Genomic DNA, 19,499 nt, shown 5'->3' on the forward strand with positions numbered 1-19,499 from the left:
GAAAATATTGTGTTAATACCATTTTCTCATGTCTTATATTTATGTAGAAGAATGTCTCAACCAAAGAGTACACTTGGTGGCTTTTGCTACTGAGTGAAATTTATACACATAATAACCAGCATCACTACATTCAGATAACTCCTGCCTTGAATGCGAATCTGCCACTCAAATCTAAGTGCCTCTTATTCCTGATGACCCAGTTTCACTCTCCTATAAAATATAATGAGAATAATTGGTCATTATACATATGCATTATGAAAGTACAGTTAACTCAATGAATACATTTTTGTTGACTCTCTGTGCCTTCTGTTATCAAAATGATGAGGTTATTAGTGTGGATTCTTGCTATTTGTTCTTCAAGGAATAGTCCCGTTAGCTTTTACAGCAATTTAGTATGTTTTTAGTGGCAAGGAATGAAGAAAATACTTAATTCAAAATGGCTTTAAAAGTCAATACATTTATGTCACAAAACAAGAGTTCCAGAAGAGAAGCAGCTCTAAAGATGTTTAATTTCATACCTGAATGAAGTTTCAAAATCTCAGGTTCTTTATACTTTTGCCCTCTGCCATCCCTTTCCTTTCTATCAATTCAAGTTGGCTTCAGCAATTCCAGGGTCACATCGACACCTAAAAATATTCTGCCTGTTTTAGGACTGAGAAAACCTTTTCCACATGCCTCCCACTGATATGCCCCCTTGTCCCATTTACTGGATTGAGTCACAAGTTTCTGCCTAAAGTAACAATTGATAAGGAAAAGAATGAATTTAGATGTTATGCTATACTAGAGGCCTGATGCACGAATTCATGCACAGGTGGGGTCCCTCAGCTTGGCCGGCGATTGAGGCCTATTGGGGGGCCAGCCAGCCGGGGGGAGGGATCTTGGGAGGTTGGCTGGCCGGGGGGTGGGGGAGGCTGTGGGAGGTTGGTTGTGGGAGTGCACTGACCACCAGGGGGGCAGCTCCTGCATTGAACGTCTGCCCCCTGGTGGTCAGTGTGTGTCATAGCAACTGGTTGACCAGTCATTCTGGTCCTTCAGGTCATTTGGTTGTAATGGTCACTTAGGCTTTTATATATACAGATACCTGGCATATATCTGCTAGCCCCAACTATACCTCTTCCTTCTGCCTACCCTGGAATACAACAAGCTGTCAGTAAAGCACATACACATGAAGAAGAAGGTAAATACCTGAACAAATTAAGAGTTCTAGTGGGAAGAAAAAAGGGAGGCAAATATTGGAATACAATCAAGAAAGTTTGCTGTAGAGAAAAATAAGATGATTCTTCAGATGCAGTTGATAAAATAGGAGGTAAGCTTGGAGGTGAAGTTTTCATGGAGAAGCTTAGCTTTTTTTTTTCAATTTAAAAATTAGGTCAGAGTAGGTAAACTTTTTCCTATTCCTCCTGTTCAATAAAACTAAAAACTCTGGCCATTGTATACAAAACAAAACTAAAAGATATGAATGCTTTTCAAAGTGGAGAGAGGAAGGCATATCATCTAGCAAACTCAACTTGAAAAATGTCATGGACATGGAGATGAGTTATCTGTTGGTTTGTTTGCGTGTGTGTGTGTGTGTGTGTGTGTGTGTGTGTGTGTGTATTTTAACTTAATATAGCCAAGAGGTAGAGCTGAAGGAGACTGGCAACCCATAAATGCCAATGAGCCAAACTGGGGATGAGGGGGGAACATCTGCTCTCTCTAGACAAAGGATGAGGAAAGCAGGCAGACATGTATTAGATAATAATCACTTTATTACAGCCAAATACCCTAGAAAAAGCTGTGGTGTCATGTCTACCCACATCAGCAATGGCCGACTGGGTTGACCAGAATTGAAGTGAAATATATAAAACACTGAATTAAAAAGTACTTATGTAGTTATAAAAGACTAGATGATGTGATCAGAATGATGGATATGAGAACTTATTTTAGGAGCATGACAATTAGTGAAAAGCATTAGAAGGTACTGATGAAGTAACTAAAGAGAAGGAATTATTAGTGCATTAGGATCAATAATCTGTGACACAAAAGACAAAAACAATTTAAGAAATATTAGGAAGCAAGATATTACATATTCTTCCCAATTTTCTTTAGATTGTGTGACATGGAAAACTGAAATCTTACAAATACGATACAAATTTAGGCCAATTATAATACATACTAGAGGCCTGGTGCACGAAATTCGTGCACGGAGGGGGGTTGTCCCTCAGCTCAGCCTGTACCCTCTCCAATATGGGACCCCTTGAGGGATGTCCGACTGGGATCGGGCCTAAACGGGCAGTTGGACATCCCTCTCACAATCCAGGATAGCTGGCTCCCAACTGCTTGCCTGCCTGCCTTCCTGATTGCTCCTAACCGCTTCTGCCTGCCAGCCTATCACCCCCTAACCACTCTGCTGCCAGCCTGTTTGCCCCAACTTCCCTCCTCTGCCAGCCTGGTCACCCCTAACTGCCCTCTCCTGCAGGGTTGATCACCTCCAACTATCCTCCCTTGCAGGCTTGGTCCCTCTCAACTGCCCTCCCTTGCAGGCCAGGTGCCTCCCAACTGCCCTCTCCTGCTGGCCATCTTGTGTCCACATGGGGACAGGATCTTTGACCACATGGGGGCAGCTATATTGTGTGTTGCAGTGATGATCAATCTGCATATTACTCTTTTATTAGATAGGATAGAGGCCTGGTACAGGGGTGGGGGCCAGCTGGTTTGCCCTGAAGGGCGTCCCGGATCAGGTGGGGGTTCCCTTGGGGTGTGGGGTGGCCTGAGCGAGGGGCCTGTGGTGGTTTGCAGGCCGGCCACACCCCCTGGCAACCCAAGCGAGGCCCTGGTATCTGGGATTTATTTTCCTTCTACAATTGAAACTTTGTAGCCTGGAGCGGAGTCAAGCTTGGGACTCCCTCTGAGGCAGGCAGCCATTTGTGTTGGGTTTATAATTGAAACTTTGTAGCCTTAAGCGGGTGGGCCCGGCCAGGGTGTGTGGAAAGCTTTGCTTCCCCTGTTGCCGGTGGCAACCCTAGCCTGCTCTCTCAAGCTCCATTCTGCCGCCATTTGTTTGAATTTGTTTATCTTCTATAATTGAAACTTTGTAGCTTGAGTGGAGGCTTAGGCCTGGCAAGGGCAGGCAGAAAGCTTGGCTTCCTCTGTTACCTAGGAAACCTTGCTCTCTGTGGCTGTAGCCATATTGGTTTGGGTTAATTTGCATACTCGCTCTGATTGGATGGTGGGCGTGGCTTGTGGGTGTGGCTTGTGGGCGTGTTGGAGGTATGGTCAATTTGCATATTTGTCTATTATTAGATAGGATTATTGGTATCTGGATGAAATATCCAAGCGATGAAGGGTAAAATGAGCTGAATTTGGAAAACCAAAACAATGAATCACACAACTTTCACCCATTAAGAACTCAAACTATGTAGGATTCACCTTATTGAATGGAGCCTAATAGGAAAGAAAAGATCTATCTATTGAGCTACTAAACTATTGATCCGTAGATTTATAGACCTATTGTTATAGCATCTATCTATTAATCTTTATCTCTGTAATTAGGTGTTCATATCTCAGAGATTCAAAGTTTATCTTAATAAGCACCCATCCATCTATTCATCCTTCTATTTTGAGGATTCTTATCAGTGACATATTTCTCTCCCTACCTTTTTTGAATAAGTATCCTTATGGATGGTAACATACAGATATCATCATTTAAGGGAGTGTGTTTGTGTGTATGTGTGTGTGTGTGTGTGTGTGTGTGTGTGTGCCCTAAATGGGGACAAACTAGCAGTAGCACAACAAAAAGGAACAAAATATCAGGAACAGACAGTACTATAATTTCATATGCCATTGGATTATAGTTTTTCTTGAATATAACTGGTGCTCCATTTAAGAATGTTTGAGAAGCTATTTATCTTTTTACAACAAAGCTGCTCTAAATAAATGACTGTTAGAAGTTAGATATGGCTAAACACATTTTGCTACTTCTGACTTGAAATTGAAGAGGGGCATCCATTATTACACCCAGTGAAAAGTGAATTGAACCAGGAGAAACCAATAAACCTCCATCATCAAACATTGGGTCTGGATAGAAATGCCCTGATTTTATACAGCAGAGAGAAAATTGAGTTGGAGCCAAAGTCAGGGCAGTCAGGATAACTTTAGAACAACAGAAAGGGATATCACATTGAAAATTCAGAATGAGAGGAACAAATAACTCAAAACATAAGTTTCTACAATATCTAAGTTTTTTAAAGAAAAACTGGTGCTTGAAATCTGTAAGGAAATTATGGGAAATTACAAGAATGAAATAGACTGAACTGAATAGATAACAGTGAGATGAATACAGTACAAAATGAAACTAAATGCAATTAGGAAAGTACAATAATAGAATTAAAGTTCACATGGGATATAATAAATAGTAGAATATGCACTGCAGAACATTGAACCAATGATGTAGAGTGCAAAGTGGAAAAAGTCCCTTAGAGGAAAAGGACAAAGCAATACAAGTTCTAAGATAAAAGATACGTAGATAAGGAACCTAGAGGGGAGTTTAATGTAACTGATGTTCATGAAAAACCATTAGAATAATTTAACAGAAATAACAAATGCAAAAGGTTTTAAAAATAAAAGCTAATACATAATCAGGTATATAATTTTCAATGGCTGAGTAGATTTCAGAGCAGTAAGTGTAAGAAAAAAGTTGTCAAATAACATTTTAAGATGTGTTCAATAAAAATGTGTAAATTAAGTTTAAACCAAGGACTAGTAAAAATGATGGAAAAAAGGCTTAAATTCCTATGATATCCAGCCTTCAAGAGTCCCTCAACAATTTCTATCTGCTGATACTAACACCCTTTTATGGTGCCCTTCCACATTTTAGCAGAGGTCAGTCATGTCTGAGATTAGGTAATAAAAGACATTAGCTTTCATTCTGGGATCTCTCTTTCTGTCTCTATGTCTCTCTCTCAATTGGAAGCAACTGCCATTTGTGAACAACCCAATAGATAGGCCCATGTGGATAACTAAATGCGATGTCCAACAGCCAGAAAGGAACTCAGAATGCCAAAGACAATGACACAGAGTGGGATGCCCATCCTCCAGCCCAAATTGAGACTAGAGAAGAAATGCAGCCCTGGCTGACAACTGGACTGCAACCTTGTGAGAGACCTCGAGCCAAAATCAATCAGCTAAGTTACTGCTGACTTCTGGACCCTCAGACGTGTGTGAAATATCAAACGTCTGTTGATTTAAAATGCTAGTTATGGGGTAATTTGTAATGCAGCAATAGGTATCTCATTCACTATCCAATTGTCTGTATAAATATAGCATTATCACTAAGATGAAAATCTAACAAAGGCAAATTTTTTGAGCAACCAAGTTCAACTAATTATATAAATACAAATCAAATTAATCAAATATTGTTCAATGAAATACTAATTGTGTAGTACAACATGACTATGTGGAATGAACAGGAGCATTCAAAACTATAGTTTGTGAACAGTGGTAATCATAATTATTTTAAGAAAAATAATGGTTATCTTGATATAATGCCAGACTCTGGGCATCATTTAACACCGGTGGGTCTTGATCCGGCATCTAGAAGGGTTCTCAAATCTGGAGAAAGGGCTGTGCGTAGATTAAATAAGAGTCCAGAAACGTTGAAAGGCATTATGGGGGGGCAGAGGAGCTTGGCTGAAGAAACCAAGTTCTCCTTGTCTCAGGACCCCTTGCTTTTTAACAACACAAATTGTCCTAAGGCAAGGTAGATACACACTTCAAAGGGTAGGGTTTCATCTACAGAGTCCACTGTCAGATTGGGGAATAGCCTCTGGCTGTTCAGGTGTTTGGCCAGTGGGAGGCAATAACATGTAGATTAAGATGCCCTGAGCTGTCTGGCAGTAAACAATCAATTTATGTATCCTTTACAAGTTTGGGGAAATGCCTTTAGCCATTCCAGCAGGTGATAACATATGTGACTTAGCCCTTGTTGAGTCCCCAAGTTCCATCAACCTTTTGATGAAACTCTTGCAGTTAGGACATGATGGAATTTGCTTCCGGCATTGATAGATATGAAATGACTTTCTGCTAAAATTTCACATGCATTTCTGATGTGTAAAAAACCCAGTATCAATTAGAGCAGTGGTTCTCAACCTTTCTAATGCCGCGACCCTTTAATACAGTTCCTCATGTTGTGGTGAACCCCAACCATAAAATTATTTTCGTTGCTACTTCATATCTGTAATTTTGCTACTGTTATGAATCGTAATGTAAATATCTGTGTTTTCCAATGGTCTTATGCAACCCTGATAGTGGTTCTCAACCTGTGGGTTGTAACATTAGAAAGGTTGAGAACCACTGCTTTAGAGTAACACTATCTTAAGTTTTATCTATCATATCTCTTACTTCTTCATAGTTTTATTATATTATTAGTATGTAATTCCAAACTATGTTGTTTAGTTTTACATGTTATTGAACTTTTAATATCTGTGTTTTCCGATGGTCTTAGGTGACCCTGCTAGCATTTCTCAACCTGTGGGTCATGACCCACAGGTTGAGAACCACTGCTGTAGAGCCTAAGACCACTGGAAAACACAGATATTTACATTATGATTCATGACAGTAGCAAAATTACAGTTATGAAGTAGCAATGAAAATAATTTTATGGTTGTGGGTCACCACAACTTGAGGAACTGTATTAAAGGGTTGTGGCATTAGAAAGGTTGAGAACCACTGAATTAGAGAAACATTTTTTAAACAATGTGCTATATATTTATTTTGAAGCAACAGCTGAATCTGCATCATACCTCCTGATGACTCAATGGAGACATTTCCATAGGAGTTGAGGAAATAAAAGAGCACTTTGCTATTATTATCATTTAAAAACATGTCAGATAGTCTATTTAATGAAATAAAATAATAAAATTGTATTTCTGAAGACGTTTCTAACAAACACTTATTTAAAAAACTGTTACTCAGTGCCACATGCTGTCATAAATGCATTATAAATACTGCCTAACCGGTTTGGCTCAGTGGATAAAGCGCTGGCCTGTGGACTGAAAGGTCCCAGGTTTGATTCCGGTCAAGGGCTTGTACCTTGGTTGCGGGCACATCCCCAGTAGGGGGTATGCAGGAGGCAGCTGATTGATGTTTCTCTCTCATCGATGTTTCTAACTCTCTATCCCTCTCTCTTCCTCTCTGTAAAAAATCAATAAAATATATTAAAAAATTAAAAAATAAAAATAAATGCGTTATAAATACTAATGTATTTAATTCTCATAACAGTCCTATGAAATAGATACTGTTAAAAAAATTTTACAGATGAAAAAGTCAGAGAAGTTGAACTGAAGTATGGTAGCAATCATCTTAGGTAGAAACTGCAAGTTCAACTTTAACCCTACTATTTTGGCTTCTGTACTTATTTGTTTGCTAAAACAATAGAAACGTTACTTTGATTTTCTGAATTTATGTATGCTATCCCAATCGATTGAATACTCCATTGTTGGTGGTTTGAATATCACATTGATCGTGATCTTACTGGTTATTGAAGCACATTCTTCTGTACCTGGAAACCAGGACAGCACAATTACCCTAAATCGCCACAGTGGCTACAGATAATGCATCTCAGTTGACTCAGTGGTCCCAAGACCAGGACAGCACAATTATTCTAAATTGCCTCAGTGGCTCCAGATAATGTGTTTCCAATGATTCAGTGATCTGTAGACCCAAAACTATAATAAATCTTTATAGATAACTAACTTGCTCAATTTCGCTTCTGTAACTGCTTTGTGCAAACCAGGTTCCTCATTCCAAACCCAAAGATGTAATGGATACCTTTGTAATATTTGCCTATATAAGCCTGATGTTGCCACCATTTCAGGACTGGGGGATTTGGAGCCATAACTCCCTCTCAGTCGCCGGCTTATTAATTAAATGACTCATTAATTTGTTCTTGCATCCTGAGTATTTACTCGCAGGGTACAATACAACAGAACAAGTCCAAGTTTATACAACCAGCAAGTAGTGGATCTTTCCTTTAGAATATGTGTTTAAAATATTATCCCATGTGATAATAATGGGAATAAATTTAAAACAACACACAAGAGCTGGTGAGGGTGTGGAAAAAGGGAATCCTGCACTCTTGGTGGGAATGCAAACTGGTGCAGCCACTGTGGAAAATAGTGTGGAGTTTTCTCAACAAATAAAAAATGGAACTGCCTTTTGACCCAATGATCCCACTTCTGAAAATATATTCTAAGGAGATGTGGTACATATATATAATGGGATACTACTCAGCCAGAAGAAAAGATGAAATACTGCCATTTGCAACAACATGGATGGACTTTCAGAATAGTATGCTAAGTGAAATAAGTCAGTTAGAAATAGCTAAGAATCATAGGGAGGAAGTAAAAAATAATAATGTAACTATCAATCTTTAAGATGAGAAAGGAGGAAGAAAGGGAAAATATAGAGACCTAAGCTATCACTTATCATATGAGACAAGAGTAATTGTGAATAACCAATAAAGCTGCTGAATAAAGAAATAGAGGAATGACTAGTTTATGCAGAGCTAGATTGGTACCAATAGGAATCAAAATGCATAAAAAGTTGACTGGAGATTCTTCACGGAGAGCTGATTATGTAGATATAAATAGAGCAAACTTCAAAAACACCATAAATATAAATAATGTACAAGTAATATATTGGAAAATAATGTCCAGCATATGAGAAAAAAGTCTTAATATTCTTATCATGTGAAAAAATTCTTACTAACAATAATAAAAATAGCAACAGTGTAGGTGAGTAATTTTGAAAATAAGTATAAATTACATAGTAACATGAAATTGCTCAACCTCACAAATAATTAAACATTAGAAATTACAACAAATACAATTTTATCCTAACATTTTAAAAATAATGAAAATAAATAGTTAAAAACCAATGTATCAGAAAATAGGGATAAAAGAACATCCTCATTTTATTTTTAAATAGATTTTTATTGATTTCAGAGAGTAAGAGAGAGGACGAGAGAGATAGAAACATCAATGATGAGAATCATTTATCCACTGCATCCACATGCCCCCACTGGGGATCTAGCCCATCATCTGGGCATGTGCCCTGACTGTGAATCGAACCATGACCTCCTGGTTCATAGGTCAATGCTCAACCACTGAGCCACAATGGCCAGGCTGAACATCCTCATTTTAAATTGGGATGGTAAACTAGTAAGACTTCTAAAAATCAGTATGGAACATGAATAAAAAACAACCTGTCCATACCTATGGGTATAGCTATTGGATTTTTTGGGGTTGGTTCTTATAACTCGAGGCCAGGTGCACAGATTTGTGCACGCAGTGGGGCCTGTTGGCCTGGCCTGCGGGGATCTGGCTCTCTGACATCCTCCGAGGAGTCCAGGATTGCGATAAGGCAGTTCTTGGGTGACACACCCTGGAATCGGGCTCCCTCCTCTCTTCTCCCAATGTTATGTTACTTTCTCACTGTATCTGTCTCTTTTCTTTCATCTCACTTTACCCTAAATTTGGCGTTAACTTATGACTTGTGGGCATTTAATTGTAAAATTCAATTATTTAGCAAACAGGATTTATTTAGCCTGGTATCTAGTTGACCTAGGGCAGGACTCTGATCAACGTCAGGCTCCCACCCAGGCCCTTCCACCCAGGTGGAGTTCGGTGGTGGTAGGAACCTCCTTCTTCCCACCTGAGCTGCTCCTTATCCTCCTTCCATTCCCAGAGGTTGCCCGCTGGCACTACTGTCCACTTGGAAGCCGTGGCCCGTTTCCCAGCCGAGAGTGGTAGTGGGAAAATTCGCTGCCTCCACTGGAAATTGATATTAAGTGGATGGGATGGTGCAAGTACCAGATGTTGGAGCCACAGCCAGTAGGTCCTGCACGTCTCATCATTTAGCTAATCAAGTTGAAAAGGTTCTATAAGGGCCAGACCCACAACCTCTGCAATGGGCTAGAGGCCTGGTGCACGGATTCATGCACCAGTGGGGTCCCTCGGCCTGTCCTGCAGGGATCGGGCCAAAACCAGCTCTCCAACATCCCCCTAAGGGTCCCGGATTACAAGAGAGTGCTTCTTGTGTGACGCACCCCAGAATAGGGTTCCCTCCTCTCTGGTTCTGGGTGTGTCACCCGAGAACCACAGTTGCCAAGTCATTGCAGCTCGGCAGCTCCTGCATTAAGTGTCTCTCCCCTGGTGGTCAGTGCATGTCATAGCTCCCAGTAGGATGGTTGGCCAGTTGCTTAGGCTTTTATATATATAGATTATGCACATAAGTAGGGCTTATCTATAAGAATGTTTTGGCTATGTAGCTTATATTATAAATTTGGCAACTATGTAAACATACTATAATGTAGTGAATAAATTACAGTTCATCCATAAAATGGAAATTAGTCATTAAGAAATTCAGTCTAAAAAACACTTATGTTTATGAAACATGTTCACAATTTTTGTTAAGTATAAAATCAGGCTGTAAAATGATGTGCTTTTATATCCCTTCAATTTATTTTTGCTTGGGTTTTTGTGAAAATGCAGATGGAATAAGTTACAAAGTAAATATATTAAAATGGCTATTATTTGGAAGTTGAATGTGCTGCCTTTTTCCTTCCAAATTGTCTGTATGAACAAAAGAACAAATATACCCCAGAAAAAAAAAATGAAATTTTCTGCTTAAATTAATTTAAGAGTTTATTTTTACACTGAGGAGGGGAAACAACAACCTAAGTTAAGGAAATTTTGGTATTGCTGATTGTTTTCTTGGTAACAAAGTGAAAACACATTCACCTTTCACAAAATGTGCTTATACCTGGATGAAAATTAATATCAGTCATGAACTATCTTGGTTGCATGGTAAGCTACTCCTGAGCTGCCAGGGGAAAGATGAAGACCAGAAGGGCATCAGATATCAAGGACTTTGAATACCATCAGATGAGGACATTGTCATTATAATAATTTAGAGTAATTCTAGGAATAGTGGTCTGGTTACATCAAATTTGGCACAATAAGTTGGGGTGGTAATGTGTCTCTAGTGAAAGAACAGTTAAGGTGAATTATAGACTCTTAGTTCTTCTTGGAATTGAGAAGCACCAAAGAAAGAAGCATTAGTCTGATTAATAACAGTGTACTGTTGTGGTGGATGTATCACAATTTGCTTAGTCAGGTACAAAGTTGGAGATAGAGGTCTGTGATCAAGGTGGCGGCATGACCATTTTCTGGGGAGGACTCTCTTCCTCCATTGCAGACAGCAGCCTTCTTTCTTGCTGTGTCCTTTGACTATGGGATTGTGTGTGGGGGTCACCCCATATTATCCCATCATGAAGGCCTCTCTCTCTCATGGCCTCATGTAGATCTAATTGCCTCCCAAGGGTCCCATCTCCAAATATCATCACATTGTGAATTAGAGTTTCATTATATAAATTTGGGGAGGACACAATTTGGTCTATAGTAGGCTGAATGACAGATCTCTTACCAGTTCAGAAACAGACATAGCCGACGAGTTCTTAATTATTCTTTAGCACCTTAACTACTCTATGAATATCTGCCACTTGCTGAGAATTATGGGATTATGAAAATAAGAGTCTGTTTTTACTCATTAAGTAGGGGATTATTAAGGAGGTATACTGGGAATAGGATTAAAACTTCTCAGGAAGAGACTGTGATTATTTGCTCAGGATCTAGCATAAATGACTCCAGGGGTTCTCTTTGCTGTGATGACTGAGGTACTTGTCTGGATTCTTTTTTACACGAGTGGCTCTGTTCCCTTAAGACATTACAGTATATAAATCATTTCTGTAATTAAAAGAGAAAATTGCAGTGGCTGGTTTTGAGTTGAGTGTCAGTGATAGAGAGCCAAATGACTACAGGTCAAATTTTTTCAAGGATTCTACACTCAGTGCAATTAATAGAGGAAGGGTTCACTAGCTTTACACCAGTAGGTAGGTGAAACCATCTAGAGTTCCATGTGGAAATAGTACCCTCCTTTTTAGTACTTTCATTTCCATGGAAACCAAAATTGTTCTTCATTAGTAATGGCAGGGATGGAAATTTAAAAGAGGCTCAACTTAAGCTCACAAAAGGATAGTCACCAACTAACAATGAAAAGTCTTTGTGTTGGTGGTAGCCACTGATAGTGTCCACCTAAAAGCTCCAGTTCTCTGCTCAAACCCACAGTAAGAGTGGAGTTCTCAGATCTGACCAAGACATTCCCTTCAGCTTGACTAAACTTTAGACAGGCTTCTTCCTGCCTCTAAATCCTTGACTTTCCTTTTCTTAGAGCATTTACTATAAGAAACGTACAATTATAAGTTCTTTCTCTGCCCCTTTGAGATGTAAATCTTTTAAAAAGCTTTTTTTTTTTTTTTTCCAGTTTTGCAACCCAGGAATATCCTTCTCAAGGACTTAAGAACAATACCTCTGAAATGGAATCATCAAGGAAGATAGCACCTCTGTCTCCTAGTTTCTGGGGAAGGGTAATGGTCTAACTTTGGCAGTTACCTTGCTGCAAATGTTAAAACTATCTCCTGGCATGAAGATAAGAGAAATTGGATTTTTCCGGTGGATAAAATCACTCAGCAAACACAGATGGCCTAAGATCCCTGACTCCAGGCCTTAAAAATTCTCAAGTTCTTTCTTTCAGTAGAGTTGAGAACAGAGTGAGCTCTGGCCCTTCTACCCTATTATAACAGCCTCACGTAAAATCCCCTGGCCTATTTAACTTGTTCGGTGCAGATTTTTCTTTAACAAACTCCTTTAGTTTAGTGGGGCCATGTGACTTGTTTTGGCCAACACAATAAAACAGAATCAATGTGTGCCTCTTCTGGGTGAAAATTTTAATTTTTCATCCTCTCCCTCTGGAAATGAATATTGTTCTAGTTGACAACAACTCCATAAGCCTGGGTTGCATAATTAGGATGATGTATAATAGAAATATGACATGGCCTCAAAGGACATGTTATTTAAGTGAGACATAAATTTTGTTAAGCCACTAAGATTTGGGGCTTGGGATACCACACTATGTAATCTAGCATATCTTAATTGATGTAGGTTTATATAACCCTTCAAGAGGAAATGTGCAAGTAGAACATTGACCCAAATGGATTCCATATGGATTATATCAGAGTAATTGACCAGTAACTGCTTTATATGTGCTTCACCTGATTTGTTTGAATCATCTATTCAATGATGACTTTTTTTTTCCATAAAAGAAACATTCCTATGAGATACTTTTATAGGCAACTTTCCTTGAGGAATTTGAGCAGAGGGTAAGAAAGATAACCACACTCACCATTGGGAAACATATTAAAGCTATTTACAACACCAAAGAATCGATAATTTAATGGGAGTGCCTTTAGTAAAGAGGAAATAGCCTTAGATGAGCTGTTTGAATTTACTCTCCTGCATAATGCTCTTCTCCTGCTCCTGTGATATCAGAAAGATCTTGTTAAATGTGCTAGTATATGCAAGTCTTTGGAAGTAAATTCAAAGAAAGTTCTGTGTTTGTGATGAGTAGTGTCATAATGGTTGCAATTGTCTGGAAGCATTATTAGTAGTATTAGGTCTGTGGGTAATTGGGAGTGGGATGGGCAGTGGTCTATGGACAGAGTAGGGTGGCATGCAGAGTCATGTGTTTATTTATGTGAAAACACAAACTCCCTTCTCTGTGATTCTTTTGAAATACAAGATAGCAAAGGGGATTTTGAAATGGCAGTTAAATCCTGCTATCCTACTGGAGAATTATTGATACCAAAGACTTGAAGTCTGGATGATAATTACATTTCATTTACACCTATTATCTGATGATTCTGGCTCATTTATGTTAATCCAGTATAGTTGTAAATTGAGTTACTAATATGTATTTGATATTTGGAGCAAGTATTTCATTTATACTTAATCTTTATGCCAAATTAAAAAGAATAGCTACATTAACCAAAATTATCCAGATTAGCTTTGCCACAAGTTTACAACTTCTTTTTCATGCCTTGTTCATGAGGCCTGACAATGTTTAATTTTATTCAACTCCTATACTTCAGAAAAGAGTAATGGTTATCTCTCCACTGTTTTTGGGTTCTGGAAAAGGGCTAACTGCAAAATCTCCTTTCTCACAATTTGACTTTTATAAGACCCACTTCCATCCTTCCCAAATGACTTAAATAAGCTACCTCTACTCTTCCTCAGATTCCCTTATTTACCTGCCACTCTAAGACCTCAGGCTCTCTCCCTTTACTTTGAGGTGTTCTAACTAAATCACTGGAATAGTCTGAATAAAAACATCTCCTTAACTGTCTAGTGCTTTGTAAAAAATATATATTTTTATTGATTTCAGAGAGAGGAAGGGATAGGGAGAGACAGAAACATCAATGATGAGAGAGAATCATGGAACACCTGCCTCCAGCATGCCCCCTACTGGGGATCAAGCCCATAGCCGAGCATGTGCTCTGACTAGGAATTGAACCATGACCTTGATCTCCTGGTTCATGGGTTGACCCTCAACCACTGAGCAACATAGGCCTGGCTGTCAAGTGTGTCTTGTTTTTAGCAGTCTTTTCCCTGTGGAATTTAAATAAAATTTAAAAATATTCAATTTCCCCTAAATTGTATTAATTCTCAACCATATCTAATATCCATTCTAGTAGGTGCAAGTATATAAGCATTTCCCCACCTGGAGGCAGATTATCTACAAGAAACTTGTTTAAAGTCTACATATATTGAAATAATATTCAGTCATATGGAAAAAAATTCATGATATATTTAGAAAGTTTAATAGCAGGCAACAGTATTGCTCTGTGTGATCAAATAATGACATACATTTTCATAGACAAATAGATACATGCAGGTTCATATGCATGCATATACATATACATACATGCACACATACACACAAACAAAAAACAAACCTAAAATGATATATTCTTAAATGTAAATAGTGATTAGTTTAAATGTATATGTCCAATTTCTCTAACTTTATGCAAGTGAGAGAAAAAGAATAAGTGATGTGGAAATATATTTGAAAATGAATTATGTATACTATTATATTTACTATAGGTCAGAAGACTTTATTGTAATTTCTTCTCTTTTCCATGAGCATGAAGTATTATTTCTATGCCTAATACCCATGTCTAATTATTTCAATGCCTAAAGTCTTAGGTAGTACTTTAAAAAAATAGGTTTTAAATGTAATATTATTGAGAATAGACTATGAAACTATTTTAATGGAACTATGAGGTTAAAAATTTACATTTTTAAGAAGCCAGGTAATTATAAGTAGACAGAGTAAAGCTACATTATTTAAATCATTGCTGAGTTTGGAAATTGTGAAATCTCCTACAGTCAGTATCTACACTCACCAGAATTATAGTTTTATTTATGTTTCTACAAATAATGATACTGAGGCTTTAAGCATTAAAGTATGTATTTATCCAAAGCTAATATTTGATGTTGGGATCCTAACTCAGAATTATTTGATTCATGAGTCTATGCTCTTGCCATTACATCATGCTGCTCACATTGCATACTGTGGAGCTAATAAAAATAATTATGTTAATAAAAACTACCAGATTATCTATAGTTCTATATTAAAATGGATTAAAAATGAATTTTCAGGTCTTCCTTTATTACCCAATGCATGATTTACAATTAATATTACAAAAATATTTCTGACTATATGGAGCATTATATCTTAGAAACTTCTCCAAGTATTCTTTGTTTTAATTGGTTTCTAACAGATTAAGTGGTTTAATAATGTTGAACTAGTCTAAAGTTTATGCTGAGAATATATAGTGCCTAAATAACAGTCATTTTAACTAGGTATCACACTATTATATGTATAGAAATTAGCACAGAGTATATGTTGTAAGATATTGATTTTATGTAGAACTTTACATTAGAAGAAAACTTAGTAAACAATAGAAAAATCAATTTTATTACATCATCAACTCTTTATTTCATTGCTCTAGGGCAGTGGTCGGCAAACTCATTAGTCAACAGAGCCAAATATCAACAGTACAATGATTGAAATTTCTTTTGAGAGCCAAATTTTTTAAACTTAAACTTCTTCTAACGCAACTTCTTCAAAATAGATTTGCCCAGGCCATGGTATTTTGTGGAAGAGCCACACTCATGGGGCCAAAGAGCCGCATGTGGCTCGTGAGCCGCAGTTTGCCAACCACGGCTCTAGGGAAAAGAGTAATTTGGGGAAAATATGAAGCCATTACATATTTTTAGTCACACTAGTTTTTTAAAATAAATTTAAGTCCTAGCCGGTTTGGCTCAGTGGATATAGCGTTGGCCATTGGACTGAAGGGTCTCCCGGGTTCAATTCCAGTCAAGGGCTCATGCCCAGGTTGTAGACTCGATCCCTAGTAGGGGGCGTACAGGAGGCAGCCCATTAATGACTCTCTCTCATCATTGATGCTTCTCTTTCTCTCCCTCTCTGAAATCAATAAAAATTTTTAAAAATTAAATAAATAAATAAATTTAACATACATATATGAAATCTTTTTTCCTAATATGTCAAAACTTTTTCATAGAAGAGCATTAATGCTGTATCCCCCTATCACAAATTACGCAGTCGAGTGTCCCACATTTGGGGAAACCACAGGGGTCAGCACATATGGAATGTAATGGATAAGCCTCACCCTGGGAAAAACAAGTTTATGATCATCGTGTTTCCCCTGCCTAGTAAACATATTAATATTTTTATTTGTATGAAGTATTTAGTAACAAGTCTGATTTAATTAGTATCATGCAAGCATATTTTTTTCCATTTTGATAATTACTTTTAAAATTAGAATTTGACTAAAGTAAATTTTGAAAATCCAGCTTGATAATCTGAAGAAACACCGATGAAAATGAAAACTATATGTAACATATTTGTGGAAGAAAATGAGCTCTTTCAGGCTGGTCATATTCAGGATCACCTTTTTAGTTTTAACTGGTCAAGTGTTCGTAGCATGCACAATGTACAAATGGAATCAGTGAGGTGTAGACTGGCAGAAGGCAGCCAAAGCAGTAATGTATGAGGGGTGAGCCATACATTATGCTATCATTTCCTTTGACTGAATGTCTGCTCTTCAACTCCTAAAATGCAATCTAATAACCTTTCATATCTAAGAAAAGTGTCAGCACTTGAGATGTGGGCAGAAGAAAATTTCGTTATTTGTCAGTGACCAGATAAATTAGCCTCCCTGAGAATCATTTCTGGGTGCTAACTAAGTTATGGCTCATCTTCATTTGTCATTCTCTGACTATGTTGTGACCTATTCAGAGACTTCATGTAAACGTTATTTACTGCTTTGCTGTAGATCACTCATGGGCGTAAGGGCTACATCAGAGGTTGTAAAACATGTCTGTGTCAGTGCCATCTGCTAACGGCATCATTTAACCCAAGCTTAACATTTGCACACTCCATCAGTTGAGGGGAATGATTAAATAAATTCCTTCTATGCAAAGATTTCCAGCTCCTGGGCCAAATACCTCACTAATAAACAACCCCTACCATTTCCACAGACTGTTTGAAGGAAATGTGAAGGCTGAGGACAGAAGCCAAAATTGAAGGACACTTTTTAAGATCCTATAACTGGGCCTACTACTTGTTTAAGGCTCTATTAGTACAAATATGATTGGAGGAGCAAAAGTGAGGTGTGGGCAATGTACCAAGAAGCAAGGTAAAGTCTTCATGCTGCTGACCTCTCTTCAGGAATTACTCCTTTTTCCTACTGTAGAGAAGGGTCTCAATGACTACTTCTCTCTTCTGTGGGTGCTTTAGAAGATGAACTACTACTAGAGTATTAAAGAGAAGCAAGGATGTAGGATTCCACCCAGGACCTTTAACTGGATGGAAAGTTGGGCTAGAGTGCCCTCTAATGTCCTTTCCACTGGTTATTAAAGTACTGCTCAGCTTTTAACTCAAAAGCATGAAAGGTCTTCTGGTAAATGAATTGGGAAGATTTCCAACAAAGTAACAAAGACTAAACTAAAACAGCCACTTATTTATTTTTCCTTCCTGATAGGGAGGTTTTCCACAATTTCTGAGAAGGTTTAGATATGGAAGTAACATATGTTGGATAGGAGGAACACAGAGAAATAGAGAAGTCATACATCTTCAACTCATAAGTAAAATCAATGTAAAGAGAGATGTGCATGTAGCATTTGCAATAGGGTGAGTGCTAAGTGAAATCCCTCCTGGTAATTAATGAGAAACTGAGCCCATCTTGCTGGGTTCATTCTAACATTTTTCTATGTCATATGACTTTGTCTTCCAAAAAAGTCAATGTCTCCCTAGTTCCCTGATCTAAAGACAAAGATCCATGGAAATTGCAACTAGAAGATTTCATACTCCAGTTCTTTTTCTTTTCCTCTTGAATTTATTTGACTTTAATTTCTCTTTCCTTTATTGTTTTAGTCTAGCTGCTCTGTGATTAGCATTTCAATGTCAACAGCTATCACTTTATGTATTCAGGATGTCCCAAGAGCTAGGAAAAAAATTTTGAGAGGCTCAGATTTAGGGATATTTGTCATGTCTCTTTATATAAACATCCAAATTCTTGAGACACTGACTAATGAATGAGAGGAAAGATCATATGCAACATGAGGTAATCATATGCCTAGAACCTTTGCTGGGCATTTTATTTTTTTTAGATAATTGGTCTTACGAGAAATGGAATGGGCAATAGACAGTAACTCAATCTTGCAAAGCTTTAAGCTTCAGTAACTCAACTGGTATACATTTAGTGCTCTATTTCTTTGCAGGGGAGAAGAAAAGCTAATTCTCTAAACCAAGAAATGAGGTGGAAATGAAGTATGGTAGCAACCATACTTAGGTAAAAACTGCTGTTTGAATTTTAACCCTGCTATTCTGGCTTCTGTACACACTTGCTTGCTTGGACAATAGGGTGGTTACCTCAGCTTCCAGACTGAGACCTGGAGACTCACAGAGGTAATTTTCCTGTGCCTGTGGACCAGGACTACAGGAGATTGATTCCCACTGACTCAGTAGCTCCAGGAGTAGAAACTGTAGATAACCTCTAGAGATTACTGACTCCACTTGGTTCTGCTTCTGTAAAAACCTGCTTTCGCAAGATAGGGCCAAATCCAATGTCCAACAGGATGTGGCTGGGTACCCCCCTAAGGGCTGTTCCCAGCATTTAGAATTTAGAACAAAGGAAAATTTTTGTGGTTTGGACCTTTAAAAGGACTGCCTACACCTGGGACAGCGCGGTCGTGAGGGTGGACTCCACCTGCGTGTGGTGCTCTCGCCGCCGTCCTGGCCAGTTCAATAAATCCTTGCCTGCTTTTTTTAATCAGCAGCCTCCGGTGGTCTTATTCTGACTCCAGAGTTCGACCCCACAACAGGAAAGGGGGTGTGGTAGAGAGGATGCTCTTTAAATGTAGTAAAAAATGGTAGACCAAAAAATCAAAGTCAGGAAATGAACAGGATATATGGAAAATTCAATTCAATTTGACTCAATACACTTTTATATTGGGAGATCATATCAGGAGATTATTCAC

At 38.1% G+C, this 19,499-nt stretch overlaps 1 long non-coding RNA gene and 1 other non-coding gene across 2 annotated transcripts; one reads left to right on the top strand and one right to left on the bottom strand.

Annotated features, from left to right (window-relative positions):
- The first annotated feature begins 1,091 nt into the window (after window positions 1-1,091).
- LOC114231648 (uncharacterized) lies at window positions 1,092-12,805 on the top strand. Its single transcript, XR_003617627.2, has 2 exons — window positions 1,092-1,177; window positions 12,361-12,805. It is a non-coding gene; the product is annotated as an uncharacterized LOC114231648 (long non-coding RNA).
- A 3,709-nt stretch (window positions 12,806-16,514) lies between these two features.
- LOC114231762 (U1 spliceosomal RNA) lies at window positions 16,515-16,678 on the bottom strand. The gene has a single exon (XR_003617756.2). It is a non-coding gene; the product is annotated as a U1 spliceosomal RNA (small nuclear RNA).
- Between the last annotated feature and the right edge of the window lie 2,821 nt (window positions 16,679-19,499).

The sequence above is a fragment of the Eptesicus fuscus genome, chromosome 15 (genome assembly GCF_027574615.1).
Source record: "Eptesicus fuscus isolate TK198812 chromosome 15, DD_ASM_mEF_20220401, whole genome shotgun sequence".
Lineage (NCBI taxonomy): Eukaryota > Metazoa > Chordata > Mammalia > Chiroptera > Vespertilionidae > Eptesicus > Eptesicus fuscus.